General features: G+C 35.2%; 1 long non-coding RNA gene across 1 annotated transcript; it reads right to left on the reverse strand.

The window, feature by feature from the left end:
* Positions 1-3,470: 3,470 nt before the first annotated feature.
* LOC127961354 (uncharacterized) lies at positions 3,471-14,743 on the reverse strand. The gene is made up of 5 exons (XR_008154424.1): positions 13,790-14,743; positions 10,467-10,562; positions 10,288-10,383; positions 9,493-9,670; positions 3,471-4,000 (listed from the first exon to the last, which is right to left on the reverse strand). It is a non-coding gene; the product is annotated as an uncharacterized LOC127961354 (long non-coding RNA).

Raw genomic sequence — 14,743 nt, forward strand, 5'->3', positions numbered from 1 at the left:
CAAACAAAAACTATTGTTCAGTTTGTCTCCATTTATTATAAGATTAAATGAAACTACAACAGCACACCTGGCTACATTTTAGCTGAGATTGCAATTAACTGTTTTTGGAATTATTATTGTTTCATTTTAGTTTTTAATTTCTATATATTTCAGTATAATTACTGCAGAAATGCATTAAGTTTGTCATTGTTTTGAATGTGTTTTTATCAGTTTTTAAAACAGCGTCTTAACACATGATAAATGGTGTTTTGGAGGTTCTGGGGGAAAAAAATGGTTTGTATTTGGGTCATAGATTTCCTTTATGGATTTAAGGAGATGAGAACATTGAATGCATTTTATGCTATAGGAATGTAAAAAGATCACAGTTTAGTCCACAAAGGTTCAAGAAAGGATTCCTAAATGTTCAAAACCTTCTGGGGTACAAGAGTCACTTTGGTGGCCAATTTAGAGGGACAACTTTGCACCTTGTTTACCCCTTATATACAATTATGTACCTTACAGTATTATTGCCCTGAGGTAACCCTCAGTATGCACCTTTTAGGGTTCAATGAGGAACAAAGATATCCCCTCAAGGTTACTGCCATAGTAAAGGTATTTTACCAGTTTTTTTACACATACATTCATATTCATACACAATCTCTGCCAACATTTCGGCCTGCACAACAGTTAATATTTCATCCAAAATGGTTCTTCAAATACATCTCTAAAACTATTCCCCAAGCTGTTACCAAAATACTGAATACTACATGACATAAAAATAGACAAGCAACAGTAATAAATCAATATTGTATATTTAATATATTCTTGATTTATTATTGTATTTTGTTTTATGTTTTAATCTACTAATATCATGTTAAGAAAACGTCACTTCACTGTGTGAAATATGTTTTAAGAAAACATAAAATATTTGTTTTAAGAAAATGTGTAACTTTGTAACTACTCTGTTTCATCAAGGGCGACTCTGAAGAATGTTGTAGCCTCGTGTTATTAAGGTTTATATAATTTAGCATTCCTATTCCATCTTTCTTATGTCTGCTAAAGGTAAACTGGAGAATTTTTGTTTCAGAATGAGTGGTTCCAAACAGGACTAGAGTTTTGGGACAAGCTGCGGGAGAGATTCAGCCGTCTGACTCCATTCACCCAGAACAAATGGTGATAGCGACCCACGCTGAGAGCCAATATGATGGTGTGAGAGTCTGTGGCATCATGTGGGGTTTGAGGAGAAGGATTTCTCACTAATACACAGCCAATTTCACTGTGACAGACACAGCAATCAGAATGTAACTATTTTAAGTATCTTTTTAGCCTTTATTCTTAAAAGTATATTTAAAAAAAAAAACTGTACTAGCAGATGATATAATATTGATAACTATTTAAAAGGCCATTTAAGTGACTTGAAGAAAGGCAATTTCATGATTTCTTCTTAACACATTTAAGTAGACTTTAAGTGCAATTTGTAAAAATACAAAATAAATGTTTACTTTAAAGTACATTTTAAATTATAATTTAAATCATGCAATGTTAAAGTACACATATTTTGATGTGTTGCCTAACATATCAAAGCCATAAAAAATTCAGATTTTTATATGATTTATGATTTTTATTTTAGCGTGTTATTAAATATTATGTTAAAATTAAAATTTAAATGTACTAACTTCCAGCTTAATCATTACAAAGGTTTAATTACAAATATATTTAAAAACATGACATAGAAGTTTTAAGAGAAATGACAGTAAAGTATACACTTTACCATAAATGCTTGTCATACAGCAGTACATTAACCATATTTCAAAGCCAATAAAAGTAATTATAAAATTACATTTAAAGATGTATTTAAGTTCTACTTGAGTTCATTCTAAGTTCAACTTGCATTTAATATAAATTTAAACTATAATACATTTTATATAAGTGCATTTAGCAACATGTAGTTTGCACTTAAGAATTATTTTTCACTTGGAAGGAATGGAAAGACCTTCACCTTCTTCTGCTTCTCCAGACGCCACTGATCATCCTGCTCCTAAACTGAAATTATGTGTGGGAACTTGTATATTTCTGATGGAAATGACTGGCCATATTGCAATAACAACACCTAAGAATTTTCCATTGTATGGTCCAACTCCCGCTTTCCCAACACGCCTGCAGTTTAGGAGAAAAAATTCCAGTTTAATCTGAAGCATCCCGATTATGACAACCAGCACAGCTTGGGTTTTGAAGTCAAATAAAATCCTAATTACATTGCTTGCAAGGCCAAGAATGTACAGTTAGCATCAGGGATTAATATAAGTCGTCAGCAGGGGCTTAATGAGGGATGTTTTCTGCATATCACAGATTTGGCATAACTGATTCACTTCACTCTTAAAGCCAAGCCAGTGGAAGTGGCCCCTGAAACGATCGACCGTCCTTTTAATCCTCAAAGGACCTCCTGTGGGAGGCAAATGATCCAGTCTCATTACAGTTTCTGCTTCAGAGTTCAGTACCACCAACAGTTCCTGGACACAGAGCCGACCTGTTGCTTCCTTGTTGAAGGGTTTCCAGTGTATGCTCCCATCCAGAAAATGGATCATGGAAAAAATAACATCTCACTCTAGCTGTTTCTGAAAACCTGAAAAAACACTTACAAATACATACAATACAATGTAATTACCCACTGAAAGAAACACTAGTGGCAGTAAAATACCAACAACTTTTATTCCTTTTCACAAAAATTATGATTACTTTAGCAGATTATTGATTAATAAAGACTTATTTTCATGTGGTTCCTCGCAAAATACCATGTTATATTACCTAAAAACTCTTACCATAGTTCATGAATTGTAAACTAAAACAGTTTGACATTTGCATCACATAAACAGCTCTATATTTTTGGCTTATCTGGTGTAGTAAACTTGCTCGATAGTGCCCCCGGTACAGCATTAAACTTAAGATACAAAGCACTCGCGTAAGTTTTGTGAAACACAAATCACGATAAAAGACCTCAAATACTGTAGAAACCAGATAAAATTGATTCAGCAGTGTGTATTACCTCATGTTTGCTTTAGGTTTGTGAACCATATAGCAAACCTCTTAGGACATTTCCGAACTGCCGTGATATAAACAATGACCATTGTATTAAACTGTTTTAAGAACAATGAACAAACTATTTAGTGAAAGACAGTTTGCATTAAAACTTCTGTGAAATGTGCTACAAGGAATGCAATATCATTTTGCAACCATTATATAGACACATGCATGCTTTTTCATGACGCTGTGCTGTTAATTAAACCTGCATCTGGAATCAAGGAAAATGATATTGCTTATAGCACATCTGTGGGTGTGTCATCTGTAAAATGCAGTGAAATAGACCTAGATCAATGTATTTCAGGTTCTGCACTAATATAGCCATGGTCACGTATTTCCAATGAGCCTGTGTTTCAGAGACATGGGCCTTGTTTCATTTACAGTCTGTTTATGTGGCTTTCAGAGGCACAGCAGAGGTGTTTTTATAGGCCCTGAAGGGACTGTGATACATTTAACTTTCATTTCCATCTGCGGCATTGTCACTTCATTTGATTTGATCAGAATGTCACAACTGGTACAGAGAGGAGACATTAATCCTGTAAAACAGTGAGTGCAAGGGACTTGCTCTTTTCTAGGTGTTTCAGAGCCACAGTTCTCAGAGTGTTTGAGGGCAAATTTATCCAGAAGTTATATACATCTGACAAAACCTCCTTTCGGGTATGTCTTCGTTTGTAAAAACATGAAGTATCCTACAGTGTACTTCTTTCTCTCTGTATCTAGCTGAGCGTGAGTCAGTGTAATCGCTCTCTCTGCTGGCCGCTGTGTGTTATAGCGAATATGAGACTCACTCCAGCTGTATCCATACTCATCCTCCTCTTCCTCACCAGGGCCATGATGCAGAGCGAGTCTGTCGGGAATCTCAGTCAGTGTGTCCGAGTCGGTTTTTCCCAATATGTGGAACGACGGGCAGACACAGGAAGCTTTTCCCCTCCTCTCGATTCAGCTGCCAGAGTTTTAAAAATAAAGCACAGTAAATGATATAATCTATATCCAATTAGCACGTCATCTGTCAGCATGGCATCCTCCATTACGAGCATGACATATGAAGCATAATATAATCAAAATCACATTTAACACATTAATATGCTCTTCATTTCTCAGCATGAAGAACTAACAAACCAAAACATGCTGCTGTTCTGTAAAAACCTTCCAAATCATTTGTTAGCCTGCTAAATTCATGTTTAATTAATGTTTTTTTTTACAGTAACAGTGTAAAATTTAGATCAATAATCTCGCTGCTCTTGACATTTTGACACAACATTGGATTTGTGATGTATTTTATTCCTGTTTTGGAGTTTACCAGTGTGCTGTCACTGTAACAACAAATGTATGTATTGCGCTATTAAACACATTTCTTATAAAAAGCCTCAGATTTTTCAGTCTGATCTACATATATCTGCACATTTATATATCATTTCTAATATTACTTAAAATAGTACAAAACTGTTACAATAAAACAATTTAAATATATATAATTTTATATGCATAAATGTTGGTTATTCCATGGTCTGTCTGAATACTGGATTCTGATTGGCTGGCAGGTATGCAGGTAAACTGTTTAATGCACATGTAGTCCCAAGTCAGTTTAATCAACGTTCTATATTTATGCGCTGCTTTAATTGATGCACACACCCCCACACACACACAAAGTGAGAGAGAGAGCGAGAGAGAGACGGAGATTGCAAATTGCGCTGTGCACACAAACTTTTTTCAGCAAGGATCGAGGTGGAGCAGTTTTTGAAGTAATTAATTGTTTGTAGAGAGATGTGCAGACGCAGCATGCAGGTAAAGCACACACAACTGTCATCTCTCTCTCTCTCGATCAATAATTGAAATAAATGTCATAATTCATTCAAATAACTGTGATCTTACCCATTTAATCTCTGTGTCTGATTTGAAGCAGGCAGAATGCTAGAGCTAATGAACCGTGACTGAAGAAAATACTTTTTACTCTTCTGGTCAAATATTGCACTGCAAACAGCAACACTAGTTTTACATTGTATATAAATTGGCAAATTACCATGGAATAAATGTGATAATCAACGGCTAGCTGTGCATTAAATTATTTTAAATGCACTTCGTGTCGCGTGGTTATTTGCCTTCACGTCATGCATTTAAAATCCTTTAATATACAGTATTATAGAGAAAGAAAGTTTTACTGCTATACTTTATTTGCTAATGTTATGAAATCAGATCCATAACTGCATATAGATGGGAAAGGACACACACACACACACACACACACACACACACACACAAAGACACACACAAGACACAAACCTTAAACGCTGTAGGAGTGAAAGTATTAGTAGGAGACAAATGGAGGAAAGGTCTACTGTGAGTGTCAACGGCCTACAGAAAACAGAGAATAACCAGCACCAGTGAGACACTCTCTCACACACACACACACACACACACACACACAGAGAGAGAGAGAGAGAGAGAGAGAGAGAGACGGCAGGCCTGAGAATCTACTGCTGATTTCTGACAGCACACACACTTTCTGTCACTGATGGAATAGAACACTAGCTTACTACACACTGGATACTGAGAAGTGTGCACTGTACTTTTTGAACAAAAAATAAAATAAAATGTTATGCAACATTGTTTCATCACAATGCATGTGTGTGGCATTTAGTCATCAGTTATGAAAAAAAAATTTAATAAAATAAATAAATAGTATTACATGTTCTACTGCATACTGGCAAATATAGTATGTCACAGTGTTGTTATTATTAATTAAAACTAAACAGAACAATGTATATTGTTTTTGTTAACTGAGATAAAGCTGAAGTAAAACAAACATTTAATGAAAAACCTAAAAATGTTAAACAAAAATTGGAAATGTTGCACAGGCAATAGTCTAAAAATAAGCTGAAATTGAAGAATTAAAATGACTAAAACTAAAACGGCAATACAAATAAATTAAAGCTAAATACCAATATGTAGTAAAAACAGAAACTAATGAAAATGACAAAAGCTCAAAACAAAATGATTCAAATTAAACTAAACTTACGGTAACCATACGGTAACACTTTAAGATGTCTTTGTTACAAATGTACTTACTATTGTAATGACAATAAATTATGCATGCAAGTCATTAAGATTACTCAGTACTTAAATGTATAATTACACTGTAACAAATACACCATAAAATAAAGTGCAACCATAAATACTATAATAGTATATTAATAATACTAAAATAATACTGGCATGTCATGCTATGTGCACAGTGTAGATAATAGACATTTTGAGGCCTTATTAACTTCCAGTCTTTTGTGATCAGCTACTGGATAAAATCATATAACATGGTTATCATAGTTAACAAAAAGGCCATTCCCTTAGTGCAGCGTATAGGAAACTGTTATTAGCCAGTAACATGCAGCACAAAGGCGTCTACATACACTCGCTCTAAAAAGTATAACTAGAGAAATCCTATTACAGATATTTTCCTGAATTCTCCAAGCCACCTCAGTCACCTTCTCACTGCTGCTCTTCAGACTGAAGGCTGAGATGTCCTCTACTGCATCCAGCGCAGATGTCTGCAGCTATTAAAAATTCAAGAAGAGTCCTCGTCAAACACAGTCCCACAAAAACATCTCTACATGACCTCAGTAGCATCATTAAACTCTAATGTCATTGTCAGGCTCTCTGTTGATCCAGACGATCCGAACTGAAGTCCTGCACAGGGATGAAAGTCTCTCTTTACTGCTGCTCGTGTGTTTTGTACTTGTTGTTCAGAGCCATTGAAACAAAGCTACCTTTAAGAGCCATCTGCAGAGAGACATCTGCTGGGTGGGAATGAGGCACAGATCATTAATGCACATCTGGACAGAGACTTTATAAAGGTCTGATGAAGAGAAGGACAGACCGCAGAGAACCGGACTTTACAGGTGCTTCAGTCAGTGGAGATATTAGACGACATGTTTCAGAGATCCAACATTATTACCACACATTAAATACTGTATGGAGGGGCTGTTGTAGACTTGGGATTTTTTTTTTTTTTTTGAGTCAGATAATGAAACCCTTTAGCATACTTATTTTAATCAAATACTTTTTATGTATAGTGCAAATTTAATGCTTTTGGACACGTCTTTGTTTGATTGAAGGTTTTTATAGTTAAAAAAAAATATATATAAAATGCAGTTAGCTGAATTTTAAATTACTTTTTTTGACCCACTTAAGTAGGACTTAAGTATATCTTTACTTAATTATTTAAATGGTCTTTGAACTATGGTTAAAATTCTGCTGAATGCTTTTTGATAAACAAAAATATACTTTTGTTACTTAATGTATTTGAATCTATCTGTAATTAAACATTCGTATTGATGATATTGCAATTTAGTACATTTAAAACATATTAACTTTAAAATGTAATATTGAATAACAATATCACACTACAGGTATAATGATAATCAAGTGCTTTAGTATGTTAGTCAACACTGTTAGCTGTCTGGTGCTCTGTTTCAATTGCCTTTTTGGAAACCATCATATATTTTAGTAATCATCCTAATTAGAAATCATTTGAAAGCTTTGGAAAATCTGCAAAAAATTAAGTTTTTTTGATTGATTGATTTTATTTTAGATTAAAAAATATATTGTTATACATAAAATAAACACATTTTAGTACAAAGTGTTTCCTTTAAAGTAAACTCATACTTGTAAAAAATGTTACACTTTATTATTACTTTTTAAATGCTTCAATAAAAAAATTGCTGATTGTCTTCTTTAAAAAGAAACCAACCTTAGTTAAGTGGTTGAAGCATGACAAAAGATTAATAAAACTTAATTGATGATTTAAAATGGTAGTTAAGAGAGGATGAAGCATGAATTAAAATGTACTTTAAAGTAAAACTTTAAATTTGACATTATTGCTTTTAAAAGTGTACTTAAGTGGATAAAGAAATAGTGATGAAAGTGACTTGAGTGGACTTTAAGTTCATTAATATTTTATTATCTGCAAGTACAGCTTTAAAAAAAAAAAAATACTTTTAAGATTTGAAGCACACTACAAGTGCAGATTGAGTACAGTTTAGCACACTTCTTGGTTGCTCTGAGCGCTTCAGCTGTAGCTGGGCTGCTGGAGGCTTCTACAAGCACAACACAGAAGGTTAGCAGCCAGTTTCACCCTGCGCCAGGATATCAGCTTAAACACATTTCATCCTGCGAGACGAGTCATTAAAACATCTAATATGTAAACTAGAAGTGCCATTGTTTAAAAAAGAGGCCTGCGGGTAAATCAAACTAAGTGGAGGACGTGTCTCGGGACATTAACAACAAAACGGATGAACTTTGGAGGGCCATAAATGGAGCGTTACTTATTAAATATCATTCGTAAATGTGTTTAAGTTGAATTACTGGCAGACCTTAAGGCTAAGCCGAGCTGAATGAGGGATGCTGGGAGCGGAGATAAGAGGGCCGAACAGAAACTACCTGACACTTTGGCACAGGGACGCATGTTAGTTAAAGTTAGTACTAGTACTGAGCGATATACTAAAGATTCAAAATATATTCATAGGGATTCTTCTGACAATATCACACACTTCACACCACTGTGTTTTTAATATGCTTGCATGCAATGTAAAAATGCATCAACTGATTTTGAGATATCATTTACACCACATTATGATTGGAAAAAAAAATCAGACAGCGAGCAGAAAATTGCTCAAACTATGCCGTGTATGACCACTTCCAGTGTAGACCGCTTCACTGAGTACAAAAGTTCAATTAGGAGTGTCATAACAATGCAAGAAACATTTCAACTTGATGTTTAAATATTTCATAAATACTATTTACTGTTGTACCATGATATGAGAACCGAAATGCAAACCTCATTTGCAATGCTCTACATTATGTTCCTCACAAATTGCACTTCTCACAGGAAGTGGACAGGTGAATTGATTCACAATCGAGTCTAATGGAGTTTGACACTAGCATAATGCTAAACTAATAATGCAACACTCCAATAAGCACAAAAATACAGCGTACATGCAAATATTGGGTGAAGCTGTGCCTTTTTATAATTAAAACTAAATAGACATTTGACAAATGTAATTACATTTCAAACAATTATAAGTAAAAGTGAATTTGTCCACTGAGTTTGTGTTAAGTTAGAAAGTTAGGTCAGCTAATTTAAGATATTCCTAGCTTTTTATTTTGACAAAGCAGTTTGCTTTCAAACTTTTATTAACCTATTAATTATATTAACAACAACTGGAAATATGCAATTGAATACAATTAATTTTGTAATTCCAGACATTTCACGAACTGTATGTTCTTTTAATAAACACAATTTTGAGAGAAAATTTAAAATAAATATGATCTCTATGTATAACCCGATTTTGAGCTTTCTAGCATTTTATTTAGAGTTGTATTATCTTAATATATTAATAATGATTTATACATTTAATTAATTGTGTGTGTGTGTGTGTGTACCTCTAAAATCCTGTCTCCTGTCTTCAGTGTGCCGTTGTGTCCCGCCGGACCTTCCTCCAGGATGTGTTTAATAAAGATGCCCCGCATCACCTCCCCATTGCTAAGGCGACTACCCATGCCCCGCCCACCAATGATGCTGATGTCCAGAGATTTCCCAGCTTCCCTGTGCAACTCCACTCTGAGCAAACACACAAAGATTATTCAGTTAACATCTAATGCAAAATATTATGATCAATACATTATCATGACTTTCCCACAGTTGTCTTCATTGATAAGTTTCTCATCATCATGATCCAACCTTCTGACCCAACAGCATCAAACTTTGCAAGCCTTAAATATTTTTGCCATGTGGGATTTGATTCAAAACATTGTGATCATAAGCCAAGAGCTTTAACCACTGAACCAGTGAAAATGTGTAAATTGTACATTCAATTCAACTTCGGTCAGACATGGTTTGAATATCCAATATTTGATCCAATACTGAGCCAATATTTGGTGAGAAAAATATGAACGTATAAAGTGCCAAATCTGATGGGCATTTTCATATTCAGCTGAGTCTCAATATTATCAGACCAAAATCTGGGGAGGATCTGATGAAATATGGAGGAACAGGTTCGAGTGAGAGAACCCAAAATTGGTCAGATTGATGTTCAGACCCTTCCTAATGAATTCACCAAATTTTGCTCCAGTGAGAAGTATAATAAGAATACTAACAGAAACCAGTTTCTAATACATATCCATTCCCAATAGACATGTCCGCGTTTTCCAGTTACATGTGCATTGATCTGTCCTCACCTCCGTGGTAGATTCCAGCTGTTGGAAGCTGCTGTTTGTCATTCACTCTCCTGTCCTTCTCCATCTTCTCTCTCTGGAAGATCTGAGACCATTTGACTAAACACACAAACACAAAGTTCTCATTTTATGTCCATGAGTCAGCGAGAGCTAACAGGATGGAGTGTGAATGGAGTAACTACTGTTGAGTGTTGTTTCTGCCATCAGAGACATCAACACTTTGGAGATGCTGACTCGCCCTGTATTCCTCTAAATATTCAGCAGGAACATACGTGATTCTGCACACACACAATCACAAGATTGATAAGTTTATGATGACATTTGACTCATCAGACCTGTCATCAACACTGGTGTAATCAAACTCCAAAGGAATCTCCCAAATTAAGCCCAATCAATGGCATTTGTTGTTTAATGGCCACAGAAAATAGTTTCCAAAAATGCAAAAGTGAGTCAATCAACAAATTAATTCAATTAAAGCTTAACTGGCATTGATGCATATTTTGTTTTTCTGAAGTGGGTGATGTATGTGATATAATCTGCCTATCTCTTCCCAAGGTGAAATCATTAATCTTTTAATTTAGCTTGAGTTGTCATGTTTCCGGATCAGGGGTCAAAACAGAAATAGCTTGTTTGCTTCATTATTCGACTATAAGTGAAGATGACAGATCTAATGGAGGAAAATCAAACCTTGTTTTGAACAATTCATGCATGCAGGCGGAGAGATCAAGACATTAGGAGTCACGGCACATCGATATGAATCAAATATTCATTATCCACACGTTCAGTGAAAACGCTTCATTAATGACCGAGAATCGATGGCTGGAAATCAAATCATTGACATGAGAGAGAGAGATGTTAGTCAAAGATGAACAACACAATACACACCATGTTAGGAGGAAGTGATGGCCTGGAATGTTAACGATGAACGATGAATGCATGTTACCAAGGAAACAACAACCTGCTCAATGCTGTTTGATGAGGAAATGCAGCATAATTGAGTTTGGCTGGAAAGTGAGTGTTTTACATTAGACCCACTATGCAGTACAATTCAAATTTGCCTTAATATATTAGTTAAAATACTGCCACGAAACTGAAGTACTCTGCGATGGCAGCTTAATGTTAAGATAAATAAAGTATGCCATAAGGAAGCCATTTGTAGAGTGACTCTCTCGAAAAGTGTAGTCACTCTGCCAGCAATCATTATTTTTGCAATTCTGTGGTGTAGATCTCAGACACTTCTGTTTTAAGTGAACATGGGGTGAATTTAAAATCATTCACTACTTTGGTGTGAATGAATGTTTTCTTTATTTACCATGCCCACACACTTCTAAAATTAAAAATATTGCAGGTATGTCTTACGTTTTTATTTCAGTTTAAAATGTTGTGAAGAAATGTTTTTTTTTTTTTTAAAGATTATTTTTAATGATCATAATATTGTCAAAGAAATACAGTACCATTCAAATATTTTATTAATTCTTTTGAAAGAATCCTCTTCTGCTCATCAAGGCTGCATTTATGTGATTAGAAATACAGTAAAAACAGTAAATATTCTTAATATATAACTGAATAAATAATTATATAAAACTGTTATACTTCAGTTTTAAAATGCATTTCAAATTTTAAATATTAAAGTTTAAAATATTTAAAATTACACTTCATTACTAAATTCCTCAGCATCCATTACTCCAGACTTCATAATTTGTCAATGTTCAGAACAACTGTGCTGCTTAATATTTTACTACTACTACTACTAATAATTTTAACAGAATTTCTGTGAAATATAAATATTTTTTAACATTATACACTCACCGGCCACTTTATTAGGTACACTTGATTAATTGCTTAGTAACACAAATTGCTAACCGGCCTCACATCACATGGCGCCATTTAGGCATCTAGATGTGGTGAAGACGGCTTGCTGAAGTTCAAACTGAGCATCAGAATGGAGAAAGAAAGGGGATTTAAGTGACTTTGAATGTGGAATGGATGTTGGTGCCAGACGGGCTGATCTGAGTATTTCAAAAACTGCTGATCTACTGGGATTTTCAAACACAACCGTCTCTAGGGTTTACAGAGAATTGTCAGAAAAAGAGAAAATATCCAGTGAGCAGCAGTTGTGTGGATGAAAATGCCTTGTTGATGTCAGAGGTCAGAGGAGAACGGGCAGACTGGTTAGAGATGATAGAAAGCAACAGTAACTCGTTAATAACCACTCGTTACAACCGAGGTATGCAGAAGACCATATCTGAACACACAACACGTTTAACCCTGAAATTACAAATGAGCTTCAGCAGTAGAAGACCACACCGGGTGCTGCTCCTGTCAGATGAGAACAGGAAACAGATCTACAATTCACACAGACACACCAAAACTGGACGATAGAAGACTGGAAAAATGTTGCCTGGTCTGATGAGTCTCGATTTCTGCTGCAACATCCAGATGATAGGGTCAGAATTTGGCTTAAAGATCATGAGAGCATGGATCCACCCTGTCTTGTCTCAACGGTTCAGGCTGGTGCTGGTGAAATGGTTTGGGGGATGTTTTCTTGGCACACTTTGGACCCCTTAGTACCAATTGAGCGTCGTTTACACGCCTCAGCCTACCTGAGTATTGTTGCTGACCATGTCCATCCCTTTATGACTAAAGTGTACCCATCTTCTGATTTTTACTTTCAGCAGGATAATGCACATGTCACAAAGCTCAAATCATCTCAGACTGGTTTCTTGAACATGACAATGAGTTCACTTTACTCAAACGGCCTCCACAGTCACCAGATCTCAATCCAATAGAGCAGCTTTGGGATGTGCTGGAACGGGAGATAACAAATCTGCAGCAACTGCGTGATGCTATCATGTAAATACGGACCAAAATCTCTGAGGAAGGCTTCCTACACCTTGCTAAATTTATGCCATGAAGAATTAAAGCAGTTCTGAAGGCAAAAGGGGGTCCAACCCAATACTGGCAAGCTGTACCTAATAAAGTGGCCAGTGAGTCTAAATGTCTTTACTGTTACTTTTAGTTCCTATATCTTTGTGTATAATATTTCAATAACATACAACACTGATTATTATTATTTAATTGATTACTACCGTATTTGCATGACAAGATACTTTGAGTTGGTTGAATATCTTGAAGTGTTTATACTTTGGAGTTAATTGTTCATTACTGCACGAGAATGTACATTTCATGGCATTTCTATATTTGCGTAAAATACTTTAATGATAATAGTTCACAATATCAATAGTTAGCTGATATAACTGTAATAATTGTGACTTGACTTTAGTTCTCTATAAACCCAATAATGCATTGAGCAGAAGAAAGCAGCTCACACAGCTTTGGACTGAGGCGAGTGTGAGGAAAGCAGGACAGAACTGCTTCCAGTCTTCACGATTAGAGGAGAATAGAAGCAGTGCTGTGGGAGGCCCGAACAATCAGATTCTCCAAAACCTCTGCAGCGACAGAACAAAACGATGCAAGCAGACAGTGTGATGAAGACGGTACTCACACAGAGAAGGGGCTCAGCTCGTCCCCCGCAGCACCTGTGGATCTGGAAACCCGAAGAGCAGTTTACAGACAGCGGGAGGCAGAATAAAGCACAAGCTCTCTGCTGCCAGACGCTGGGCACTGATAAGCTTTGCTTTATGACGGTCTGGTTCACCTTTTATTGTGAATGTAAATCCTCAGCTCTGCTATGGCTCTATTGAATTGGAAGCACCCTTAAAATACGCCCTGACCATGATTATTATTAATATTGAAAACATTCCATTTCTGTGGAAACCATGATTTATTAATTTTTTTCAGTTTTTTTTTTTTTTGGATGAATAGAAAGTTCAGAAGAACAGCATTTATTTAAAATATAAATCTTTTGTAACATTACAAATATTTTTACCGTTACTTTTGATCAATTCAATTTATCCCGGATGAATTAAAGTAATAATTTCTTAAAAATAAATCTTACTGACATCAAACTTTTGAGCAATGTAGTTTATGCAGCAAACAAACACTTATTTATGAGCTTTTTATGGATAATTAATAAACTTACTGTGTAATTAATTGTATTAAATTGGCAGCCTTTTCATTTGGTTTCTTTCCTCAGCAAAACTGATAAATATGTTTATAATTTTATGTACATATAATAGTATGAAAAATGTAATAATGAAAGATTATTTATTCAGAAATGGACCCTTATGACTGATTTTGTAGTCCAGGGTCCTTAACTAATGGGGCCCTTTTTTGAAAAACTGTGTGTGTGTGTGTGTGCTCTTGTTTTTGTATCATATCAGGACACAACTCTGTATAATGACATGGGTATGACACAGGTATTACAAGAAGAGGGTGACTTATGAGGACATAACCCATGTCCCCATTTTTCAAAACACTTATAAATCATACAGAATGAGTTTTTTTGAGAAAGTAAAAATGCACAAAGTTTCCTGTGAGGGTTAGGGTTAGGTGTAGG

Source organism: Carassius gibelio, chromosome B7 (genome assembly GCF_023724105.1).
Source record: "Carassius gibelio isolate Cgi1373 ecotype wild population from Czech Republic chromosome B7, carGib1.2-hapl.c, whole genome shotgun sequence".
NCBI classification, from domain to species: Eukaryota; Metazoa; Chordata; class Actinopteri; order Cypriniformes; family Cyprinidae; genus Carassius; species Carassius gibelio.